Source organism: Protopterus annectens, chromosome 4.part0 (assembly GCF_019279795.1).
Source record: "Protopterus annectens isolate FY-2018-M chromosome 4.part0, PAN1.0, whole genome shotgun sequence".
NCBI classification, from domain to species: Eukaryota; Metazoa; Chordata; order Ceratodontiformes; family Protopteridae; genus Protopterus; species Protopterus annectens.
Window position 1 is genome coordinate 252,483,759 of NC_056733.1, and position 12,264 is coordinate 252,496,022.

The following is a 12,264-nucleotide window of genomic DNA, read 5'->3' on the forward strand; positions in this document are numbered from 1 at the left end:
GTAGTAAGCATCCTTGAGATCGATGAAGCACATCCATACTTCTTTTCCCAGTAACGGAAAAATAGACTGAAGGGTGACCATTCGGAACTTGGACTTCAGAACATACCGGTTCAGTCGGCTGAGATCCAAGATGGGTCTCATGTCCCCTGTTTTATTCGGCACCAAAAAGAGTCTCGAGTAACTCCCTAATCCGATCTGGTCTGAGGGGACAGGTTGGATGACTACTTTTTCCAGCAACTTTGAAATTTCTAGTGTTGCGTGATCCCTTTGACTGGGTGGAACGTCTGGGATTCTCTTGGGTGGAGGAGGGTTTGACAATAATGGGATGGAATAACCTCTGGTAACTATACAAAGCACCCATCGATCCTGAGCGATATTTGCCCAGGCTTCCGGGTACAACGAAATGTGGCCTCCGACTGGCACCAGAATAGCACAGTCGGGCAATACATCAGGGACGATGATAGGAAGGCCCATGAAAGGAATCACAGTCTCACGAATTGCAAGGGCCTCCTCTGCCCCTAGTGTGGCGTCTCTCAGAATAGCCACCCCCTCCTCTGCCTCTGGAGGGGGACTCACCTTGACCGGCAGGGAAAGACTTGTGACTTTTTGAACCACATTTTTCCTCCCCTCTGAGCCTTGGGGTAAGGCCTAGATGGGAGGGAAAAACAGACCCCTACGGCAGACAGGGTCTTTCCCTCTTGCTCACATCTGGTGAGGATGTCTTTCACTTTAGTCCCAAAAAGTGAGGACCCATCAAAAGGGGAGTCAGTGAAGAAATACTTGAAGGCCTCCGCGAAATGACACAGGCGAATCCAGGCTTGCCTTCTAAGGGCTACACCTGAGCTAGCTGCCCTGCTCGCCCCTTCGGCTGCATAAGATATGAGCCTCATGGACGAGTTGACAATCGGGCACTAACGGTCTGTGTTAACGCCTCAGGTATGTTACCCGTTAGAGTATCTCCCAACTCTTTAAGGAGATCTCTCTGGAGCTGAGTAAAGTGACATAGATAGTTCAGAGACCGAAGTGTGAAGGTCGCTGAAGAGAGGGTACGCTTCCCATACCGATCCATACTCCTGGACTCCTTGTTAGGAAGATAGATGGAGGAAGAAGACTTGGCTACGTCCTGCCGAGTGGCCGCCGCCACCACGGCATCCACAGAAACCCCTTTGGACAGGAACTCTTTCCCAGGGGGAGCTGACAGAAATTTATTAGGACGTCTCGGTACTGGTTCCACTGAGTCAGGAGTCTCCCACGCCCTTCGACAGATCAAGTCCAGGAGCTCATCGAAGGGTGGAGGACACCCAGGAGGTGCAGGGTTGAGCCCCAAAGGCCTTGAGGAATACAGACTCCTCCTCAGAGGGGGTTTTGGACGACCAGCCGCGCCTCTGCCTCAAAATCTCCAGGATGTCGGAGAAAGAGACGTCATCGGAGGGTGACTTGGGGGACCCCTCTGACTCCACGAGGTCGGTATCAGAGGTGAGGGACTAATCCTGGGAGTCTATGTGCTTCCTCTTGCACAATTTCTTCCTTGGGGGCTCCTCAGGGACAGACTGAGGGGCCCTCAGAAAGTTGGGGACCGCTCATGGGGGTATCCCCAGACCTTGGGGCTCCCCTGTCAACCGATAGAGGGACATCAGAGGCTCTCGCCGGCGTAGAGGGGGATGGAATGACTGATCTGGGTGATGTGACTGAGGATCTGGCCAGTGCGCTCCTCATGGCCTCGAAGGCGGGTCCCCCCGAATCCGAGGATCAACCCACCTTCGAGGCCAAGATCGGAACAGAGGTTCCCCGAGCCGAAGCGCCAAGAGGGAGACTCGGGACTGACAAAAGTCCCGAAGTATCCCCCTCGGGCCCGACAGAGGGCACCCGGGGTCCGAAACCAGAGGACAGAGCCGACATGGTAGGAGCGGATGTCGGCACCGATAAGGCCTTAAGAGGTATCGGCACCGGTAAATCATCACCCGGAGCCGAACACTCCCGCTCCGAAGACAAGGAGGTGCTCGGAGGAGGAAACATGGGCGCACTAATCGGGACTGGCTCCGGAGCCGAAAATAATTTAGCCAAAACCGGCGACTGCAGGAGCCTCTGTACCACCCTATCCACATCCAAATCAGAGTCTGGAGGATTTGGAGGAGAGAGAAGGTGATTGTGATCTCCTATCTGGAGATCCTTGTCTGACACTAGGAGATCGGCTCCGAATGGGCTCTAACAGGATCGGAGCAAAGGCAGATTCGAGAATCACAGCTACCTCCTGCGGCCCCAAGGACAAGGGAGCCGAGGAGGTCGAGTCCAATTTGGTAGTCTTCTCCGGTGGCTCCGATGTAACCGATGGAGCCAGAGATCTTTTCTTGACTTTAGAAGTCTTGGTTTTAGACTGTGAACCAGAGGAAGAGTCCAAGGACTCCTCAAAGGAAGGCTTAAGAAGGCCTTTCAGTATAAGTTTATTTTTTCTCTCCTGTAGAACCCTGGGGCTAAAAGCGTGACAAAAACTACAGGAATCTTGTAAATGTATAGCCCCCAAGCAGTATACACCAACAGCATGTCCATCTGTTATGGACATCTTGTAGCTACATTTAGAACACTTCTTAAACCCAGAGGGTTTGTGTTCTTTTTGATCCTTAGACGTAACGGCCAAACCACAGTATACAAACACAGACACAGGACTGTAGGCCACAATGGATAAGGCGGGAAACTACCAGTAACAATCAAAAGACAGAATCTCCAAGTTAAACGATTCTGACCTGACAACAAGACACACACTGTTAGCAAAGGACAACAGTTTACCTCAGACAAACCACAAAAACGGAGGGAGGACTAGGTCCTCCAACTTAAATGGGCCTAGCCCGTAGGAACGGAGGGATACCACAAACAAACACTCACACCACAAAAAAACTTTAATAATAAGCAAAATAGATATTAAAATAGCTTTTGTGAAGAAAGAGAACAACTTTTCACTAGAAAAAGAAGTTTTAAATCTACTTAGCCACAGCCATGTCCTAGCTCCACGAGCGGCAAACGAGATCTGGGGTTGTGGAGCGGTGCAACATGGGATACCAGGTTAGCCCAGCCAATTAGAAATTTTGTGCTAGAAAAATATAAAGTTGGCCAAGTCGGAGCCGAACCAGTGAGTAAGAATGTAGGCGAGATTGGACCACATAACATCCACACATCTTTTGCCCTCTCTGGTTCCGAGAAAAGGACCTTTGAGGGTTAGAGAAGCAGATCCCGACGGCAGACAGCATCTTGCCATCCTTCTCACTCTGGGCAAATGTCTCCTTGATGGTCTTACCGAAGAGTGTTAAGCTGTCATAAGGGAAAATGGCAAACGACACCTTGAAGGGTTCGGAAAATTGACAACCTGAGCCAGGCGTTACACCTTATGGATACGCTGGACCCAGCCACCCTAGCCGCTCCTTCCGTAGCATGGGAGAGGAGTCGCATGGACATGTTAGATACCACTTTTAAAGTGGCCATCCGCGCGGATAACTAAGCCTTGTCCTTCTGCGACATGGACTGGGGGGGGGGGCTCCTCCAGTTCCTTTACTAAGTCGCATTGGAGTCTAGTGACATGGGCCAAATAATTCAGCGCCCTGATCAAAAAGGTAGCTGAAGCATACACCCGCTTCCCTAGGCAGTCCATCATCCGCGACTCTCGGTCAGGAAGGTGGACCAAGGAATTCTGCTGGGCAAGTTCCTTCTTAGTAGCTGCTACTACCACCATGGCGTCCACGGGGGAGCCCTTATTCCAAGATGGCCTATCAATGGGGGGACTTAGGATTTTATTGGGTTGATTTGGGATAGGCTCCACGGTGTCCGGTTCCTTCCATGCCTGCGAGGTGACCAAATCCACCAAAGGATCTGCGGGAGGGGACACCCAGTAAGTAGATGGGCCTGTGCTGAAATCCTCCAGGAACAGACTCATCAGAAGAAGGTTTGGGGCAGACCAACCTCCCCGCTGGCACAGAATCTCCATGATGTCTCCAAAGGAGACATCCTTGGGAGGTGACCTTGGGGAACCCTCTCCATCACCTAAATCGGTGTCCTCGGTGAGGGATTTGGGGGGGAGTCCAAGTGCCTCCTCTTGCACGTATGCTTGCAAGGCACATCTCCAGTGGGGCTCTCCGGGGGGGCATTCAAGTCATTTGTTCCTTGGGGGGAACAGTCTGGGGCTCTTCGAGCACAGGCTGTCCCTCTGGTGAGAATGGGGACCACAGACAAAGCCAACGGGGTCTGGGAGGAGTCCGAGGGGCTGGTCAAGGGTCTTGATCTGACAGAGAGAACCTTTTCTACCACATCGAACGCCGAAGGAGAGCGAACCTCCTGAGAAACCAATAAGGAGGTAAGTCACCCCGGGTCCGACGCAAGAATCTGAGCCGGGCCCGAGGTGGACGGAGCTCTGAGAGAGGGAACCTGGCCCAACAAAGTAGGAGCCGATGAAAAAGGTTCCACTCCCTCGGATCAAACAGCCAAGCTCCGGCTTCGAGAGCTGCTCTGATCCGAGCTGGTCAGATACAAAATGCTCCAGGCAGCTGTCTGAATCGAGGAAGCTGGTACCGTCTACGCCGACCTCCGATCCAAGTACTCCGAAGCCGAAGGTCGGACCAGAGAAGGAGAAATGGGTTGAAAGAGGGGGGGGTGCTGGCAAGATCCTCATCTGGATCTGTGTACGGAGAAAGCGCCTCATCATCTTATCCATACCAGACAAGGAGTGGGTTGACCGTGACAAGGCCATGGATTCCAACCTGGCGGGTCGGGGCACCGAGGCCCGAGTGGCTGAACGTGTCTCCTCTAGCTCCAGGGAGAACTTCGGAGATCGGAGCAGAGGGGAGTCACGGATCCGTGGAGTTTTGCTTGGAGAAGCGAGGTCTGGGGACCTCTTCTCTTTTCCCTACTCTTTGACACTCGCTCCCTTTCTCTACCTCTCTTCTGCTCCGCTACCACATGCTTTGGTACAGGAGGTTGAGTCCCAGCCTGGGAGGGAGGAGAAGCCAGAGGAAGAGAGGAGGGGGAGGCGGCCACAGCAGCTGCTGTGACCGAAGCTGAAGACGAGGAAAGAGAGTCGGAAGGAGGAAGAAGACCTTTGAGGGCGCAGGGGTTGAAGCCTGCACAAATACTACACTCCACACTTAGGTGGGCCACACCCAAGCACAGAACACACAGTGTGGCCATCCGCTGGGTAGAGCTTATGGCCACACACTGTGCAGCGCTTGAAAACAAGCTTTTTAGCCATCCTAAATAACAGAAAGATAGCCTTAGAAAAAGACAGGCAAGATCTTTCTAACAACAAACACAGACACACACCCACTCACCACACACGCTGCAGAGAACACTGGGGGCGGGAGGGGAAGCTACTACTTACACCAAAGAACAAACTACTCTAACTACCTAAAACCACTAACACTCGACACACCAAACAAGGGGAGGAGAAAGGGACCTATACTAACAACTAACCTGAAGAAAATTAGAAAATTTTTATTACTCTCAAAGTTTTAAACCCACTGCTAGTTGGAGCTCAGAAGACATGAATGTGAAGCAAATCACGGCAAACGAGATCTGGGGATGGAAGGCAGTGGAGGTGCATTATGGATAAGGGGAGGAGTTTGGAGCTTGGAGCTGATGCTAGCAAAAGTTGCCAACTCGGATCTAATACGGATCCGTAACCCACAGGTTGAAGACCAAATGAAGTAAACTACTTCAGATCCGTGGTTTCTGGGCTACAGGCACCAGGGAGGGGACCGGTTCTGAAAATACTGTCGGCACCATAAACGGCACTGAAAGAGGAGACACTTTCGAGGGTCAGCACAGAGGTGGACTGCGCCAAAAGTGGAGGTGCTGAGGTATTTACTACTACTGAAGCCAAAGAAGACAGTTCTGTACATTTTCTCAGATACACCTTCAGTTCCACAGAAGCTGTGGGAACCAAAGGTTTTGACTTGTTATGAGCCAAAGCCATATGTCAAGGATAAATAAAGACTGTCTGATCAGAAGGTTTTCCGAACTACTGCAGAGGCATGATACTGATAATCACATAACCTACTATATTATCAAGGCCCATGGATGAGATATCCTCAGATTTTGAGAAGGCTGGTAGGACTTTTTCCACAGTAATTAAAAGGGGTGGATTGGAATTCTGTAATTTGTTGAGGAGGGAATCGTACTGAATTCAATCACTGTGTCGTCCAGTGGCGCACACAAAAGTTTAGGCTGTACTAATAAACAGTAAGTTACAATTCAAACAATGACAACATGGTGAAAGGTTGGGCACTTCATATTACAGCAATGACTTTTTAAACATACATCACTTGGGTCACCTCAGTTACTAAGTCAAGCCTACTGTAAAATATAATTCTCTATTCTGTTTACACACCACAGGCAATTAATCATCCTTGGAAAAAAGTGTACAAAGGAAAAGTACAGTTTTGTACCTACCATAAATGTAGATGTCCGAACAGGATAGCATCTGCAGTCCTTACAAATGGGTTGTCCTGTCGTCAGGCAGCCCTTCGGTCGGCCGGATTCCAAAGTCTGGGTCTGGCCTCGGCTGGTGTCGCACTTCACCCGACGTCATCTCTGCTGGTCTTCGGGTATAAAGGCATCAGCCGACGCCATTTTCCTCAGTATTTCTTGCCCCAGATGCCAGTTGCCCTCTTGGATAGGTAAAATTTTTTGGATAAATGCCAATGTTTCCAAAAAGGTAGAAGGCAAACACAAAAATAAGCATGTATGTACATATATACAAACAAATACACCATAAGAAATCCCCCCCAGCTAGCTATTAGGTGGGCAAATACCCTAGGAGTACCACAGAGGGGAAGGAGGGTGGGTAATCCAGACTGCAGATGCTATCCTGTTCGGACATCTACATTTATGGTAGGTACAAAACTGTACTATGTCCTTCAAGGATGCATCTGCAGTCCTTACAAATGGGTAGAATACCATAGCCAAACTAGGGGAGGAGGAAGAAGAAATTATGGTGTAGTTAGGATCCCTTGCAAAACAGCAGTGGCAAACCCTGCTCGGGATCTAGAGTATAGAGGTAAGTTATAATGCTTGGCAAATGTATGCACGGAGGTCCAAGTAGCAGCCTCTATAATGTCCTTGGTAGCCACTCCTCGTAAGAAGGCTGTGGCAGTGGCTGTAGCCCTTGTAGAATGAGGCCTTATGTTCTGTGGAATTTGCTTTCCATGGTAAGAGTAACAGAATCTTATGCAATTTCCTATCCACTTGGAGATTGTCCGTTTGGAAATTGCTTTTCCTTCCCTTCCTGGTGCATATGCTACTAGAAGCTGGTCAGTTTTTCTATTGCCCTTGGTTCTGTCCAGGTAGTAGCGCATCTGTCTATGTACATCCAAAGTATGCAGCAGTCTTTCCCCCCTGTTCTGTGGGTTGGGAAAGAAGGTAGGTAGGTGTATTGCCTGGTTTAGAGACACTCTGGATACCACCTTAGGCATAAATGTAGGATTAGTTCTCATGGATACTCTATCTTGATGGAAGATTAGGAAGGGTTGTACTGCCATTAAAGTCTGTAGTTCCGAAACCCTTCTTGCTGAAGTAATTGCCAGCAGGAAAGCAGTTTTCCAGGATAGGTGTTGAAGATCTGCTGTTGCTGCTGGTTCGAATGGAGGGAGTGTCAATTTTTCTAGCACAAAATTCAAGTCCCATGCTGGTTATGGTGGTTTCCTAGGAGATTTTACATTCTTAATTCCTCTCAGAAACTGCCTGAGTAGAGGATGTGAGAAGACAGGGGGATCGAAGCTGTATTCTGCAGAAATAGCTGATGCATGTATCTTGATGGAGGAATAGGACAGGCCTGTATGGAGAAGCTCTGCCAAATATTCCAGGATGTTGGCAATATCTACTTTTGACACATCTTTCCCTCTTTCATTACTCCAAATGACAAACCTTTTCCATTTTCCTGCATAGTTCCTTCTTGTTGAAGGTCTGTGGGCCTCAAGGATAATGTCTTTAACCCTTTGGGATAAGTCTGGGTTAGTTGCTCTTATGTAATGTTCCAGGCAGTCAGTTGCAGAGTTTTCAGGCTTGGATGCAGGATGTTGTAGTTGCTCTGAGTTAACATCAACGGAATCAGGGGCAGTGTCCATGTTTCCCCCCCCGAGACATGCTCCTCAGTAATGGATACCAATGTTGTCTTGGCCAATTTGGAGCTATCAGAATTATCCTTGGACGTTCCTCTTTGATTTTCAGAAGTACCTTGTGCATCAAAGGAAGAGGTGGGAATGCATATGCTGTCAGGCCTTTCCAACTGAAGGATAGAGAGTCTACCTTCCAAGCAAGTGGGTGGTATGTCCTTGTGGAGAATTTCTTGAGCTGGTGATTGAGTGGGGATGCGAATAGGTCTATTTGTGGCATTCCCCATTTCTTTGTGATGGCCTTGAAGATGTCCGGGTGTAGCATCCATTCGTGAGCATCCGAGGTAGTTCTGCTTAACATGTCTGCTAGGATGTTTTCTTTTCCTGCGAATATTGCCTGTAACTGAATGTTGTAACTCAGAGCCATAGTCCATAGGTCCAGAGCCATTCGGCATAGGGGGTATGAATGGGTGCCTCCCTGTTTGTTGATGTACCACATGACTGTGGTGTTGTCTGTCCTTATCATCAATTGGCCTTCTTTTAGGAATGGTCTGAAATTCTGGATTGCTAGTTTTACTGCCAGCATTTCTTTTTGATTTATGTGCAGGTGCAGCTGTTCTGGAGTCCATAAGCCTTGAATGCACTTGTCCAGCATGTGGGCCCCTCAACCGAGGTCTGAGGCGTCCGTTGTGATGGTTTGGCTTGGTTGAATGCTGTGGAAGGACAAACCTGGGTTTGACTGGCATGCCTGAGCCCACCATAGGAGCTCTTGTTTCAGGCATGGGATTAGTGGTATTTCGGTTTCTAAGCTGTGCTTGTGCTGAGACCATAAATTCTTTAGGTACCACTGTAGCTTTCTCATATGCAGTCTGGCATGGGGAACCAGGATTATGCAGGATGCCATGAAGCCCAAGGCCTGTAGTACTTTCCTTGCTGTTAGTTTGTTCTGCTTTGTTAATGTCAAGAAGTAAAGAGGAAGTTGTTCTTGTTTTTCTGCAGTTAGGAATGCCATCTGTTTTACTGTGTCCAATTCTGCACCCACGAATGTTCTTGTTTGGGATGGTATCAGTCTTGACTTTTTTAAATTGTCTGTGTATCCCAGGGCTTGTAGTAAGCAAATGACTTTTTGTAAGTCTTGTGTCAGCTTGTTTTTGTTGTCCGCTTGTATCAGGCAGTCGTCCAGGTATGGATAAATTTGGATTCCTGAAGCCTGCAGTGAGCGATTACTGATGCCAGGCATTTCGTGAATACTCTGGGCGCAGTAGATAAGCCAAAGGGCAATGCTGAGAACTGATAATGCTCTGATCCTGCAAGAAATCTGAGGTATCTTCTGCAATTTGGTCGTATGGGGACGTGCAGGTATGCCTCCTTGAGATCTAGAGTTACCAGCCAAAACTCCTTGCCCAGCATGGGAAGAAGTTGCTGTAGGGTCAGCATTTTGAATTTTGGAACAATGATGAATGTGTTTAAAGCGGACAGGTCGAGAATAGGTCTCCAACTTTTCTCTTTTCTTGGTACTAGGAAGAGTCTGGAGTAAAATCCCTTGCCCTGTTCTGTAGGTGGTACCCTTTCCACAGCTCCCATCTTTATTAATTGAGCTATTTGTTTTAGAGCTGCTGTCTTTTGATTTGGTGGTAGGTTTGGCATTCCTCTTCTTACTGGTAAAGTGTGGAAATGAAACCTGTAGCCTTGGTCTATAGTTTGCAAAATCCACTTGTCCCTTGTGATATAGTGCCAGTTTTTTGAAAATAAGGCTAACTTTCCGCCTAAGGGTGCTGCTATTTGTTCCCTGGTAGGCGGTGTCAGAGCCAAGTCACTGTGATTGTCCTGTTGCAGTGGTAGTGGCTGTATCCGTGCCTCGTTGGTTATTGCCCTGCCACTGGCGTCCCCTGTAGGCACCTCCTCTGGATTGATTTCTGCCTCTTGAACGCCTATTCCTGCCTCTCTGAGTTTTAGAGGAGTCTGGAAAGGACCAATTTTTGGAAGGCCAGTTCCTGCTAAAACTTGGGGGCTGAACCTGTAAGAAATCTTTAACTGTTTGTACAGATTTTGCCTTCTCTTCCATTTTCTTCATTACCTGTTGGGCAGGAGAACCAAATAGACTGACCTTATCCATAGGAGCATCTAATAGCTTTGCCTTAACATGATCCGGCAAGACCTGTTCTTTCAACCATGCATGTCTTCTTATAACTGTGCCAGTCATGGCTGATCTAAATGAAGCCTCCAGTGCATCATAGCCACATTTTAAAGAATGGTTACTAACCTGCTGAATGTTATTCACCATTTCTAGAACATATTTCTTATCTAAGGAATCATCAGAAGACAGTTTCTTAGTTAACTGATCAAGCATAAACTCTTGGTATTGGATCATATGAAACTGACAGTTCAAAGCTCTAGCTGAGAGAGTAGCAGAGGTGTATACTTTTTTACCCCATCTCTCTAAGGACCTGGATTCCCTTTCAGAAGGGAGAGGGTTTTTCGCTGAGGTCGAAGCTACTGCCTTAGGCCCCTGGGAGATAGTCTCAGGATCTGCAGAAGGAGCCTTGTATAAGTGGTGATGAGTGTCCGGGACCCTGTAAAACCTATCGGGCTTAGCAGGGGCTGGAGGTAAAGTATCAGGAGCAGTGCAAGCATCATTGAATGCATCATCCACAACAGGAAGAACTGGAGGTATAGCTAGAGGCCTATGTTGTGGTAGGTGTAAAAAGGTCCTAAACCTTTTTCTTGAATCTGAGAAATCTTGTCCCTGAGAATCTTCATAAGTAGAAAAAGGAGCCTCTGGGTGGTCTGTATTGTCTGTATCATCAGTCTGTATCATCAGAAGAGTCATCAGAGGACACTGGCTCAGGGGGCTCTGCTCTAGGTCTCTTTTCTGGAGGTTGAGAGGCCCTGTCTGGGTGAGATTGGGATCCCCTTATTAAAGAGATGAGATCCTCTGCCAGAGTAAGCATTTGGGAACTGGAACTGGGCCTGTGAGAGGGGGGCTTAACAGGCACAGACTTAGCTGTTTTGGCTGCTTTGGCCCTGGCAAAGGCCTTTATAGACATGGCTGCAGGAGGCCTAGCAGCACCACGTGCTGGGGTAGAGACATCCAAAGGGATGGTGTCCGATAATTCCTGAGAAACCACAGTAGTAAGCAAAACTTCAGAGGCCGATTCAACTAGAGTAGAAGGGGCCTCGGTAGTAGTCATGGATTCGGCTGCAGATTGACCAGTTTGCTCGGTTTCGGCCGAAACCGAGACACTCGCGGTTTGCTTAACCGTGGTTTCGGCCGAAACCGCGGACCGCGAGTGTTGGTCCTTTTCTTTGCGTTTCTTAACCATTTGAGTAGTCGGTGGATCCGACGGCATAATGTACGCAAAATCTGTGCCGAAAAACTGTTCAGCAAACTCTGACCGACGCCTAAGCGTTCGTCGGTTGAAGGAAGCACAGGCTAAACAAGCTGCTACGTCGTGGTCTGGGCCTAAACAAGGTAAGCAGTAAGAGTGGAAATCTTTATGAGGTATTTGTTTCCCACAAGTTAAACAGTTATTCACTTTTTCTGACATCGGCTGAGGCAAGAAAGAGTCCCCAACGGGTACTTAGCTTTTAGAAGTCTTGGTAGTATTCGGTAGTAGTAATCTCTGGATTTGACCGACCGGCACTTGCGAACAGCTTCTGCTTCGGGCGCCACGCGGCAAGAAAGACTGAGGAAAATGGCGTCGGCTGATGCCTTTATACCCGAAGACCAGCAGAGATGGCGTCGGGTGAAGTGCGACACCAGCCGAGGCCAGACCCAGACTTTGGAATCCGGCCGACCAAAGGGCTGCCTGACGACAGGACAACCCATTTGTAAGGACTGCAGATGCATCCTTGAAGGACATCTAAACATTTCTGCTTGCAAGGACCTGCCCTATCCTGAGCATTTTAAATTCTTAGGCCTCTACTCAGTAACTTATCCCTCTATCAAGAGTCTCTTGCACTCAAAGCATTAAAACATGAAGTGCTGAGGACACTACCGAAACTTATGATCACAGATGGCACTATACCCCTAAGTAGTAATACCCTTTTACACAGGACTGATATGTCTAGCATTATTAAAAGGAGTAGGTTTATTTCTCTGTCACTGGCTATAAGCTGGAACAGACTACCAATCACAGTTTACATTACAGAGATATACAAATGTGTGTATATT

At 48.4% G+C, this 12,264-nt stretch overlaps 1 protein-coding gene across 1 annotated transcript in view; it reads right to left on the reverse strand.

Annotated features, from left to right (window-relative positions):
• Nucleotides 1–12,264, reverse strand: part of MORC2 (MORC family CW-type zinc finger 2) — a 1,452,408-nt gene that overhangs the window by 715,678 nt on the left and 724,466 nt on the right. The gene's annotated exons all lie outside the window — the stretch shown is intronic.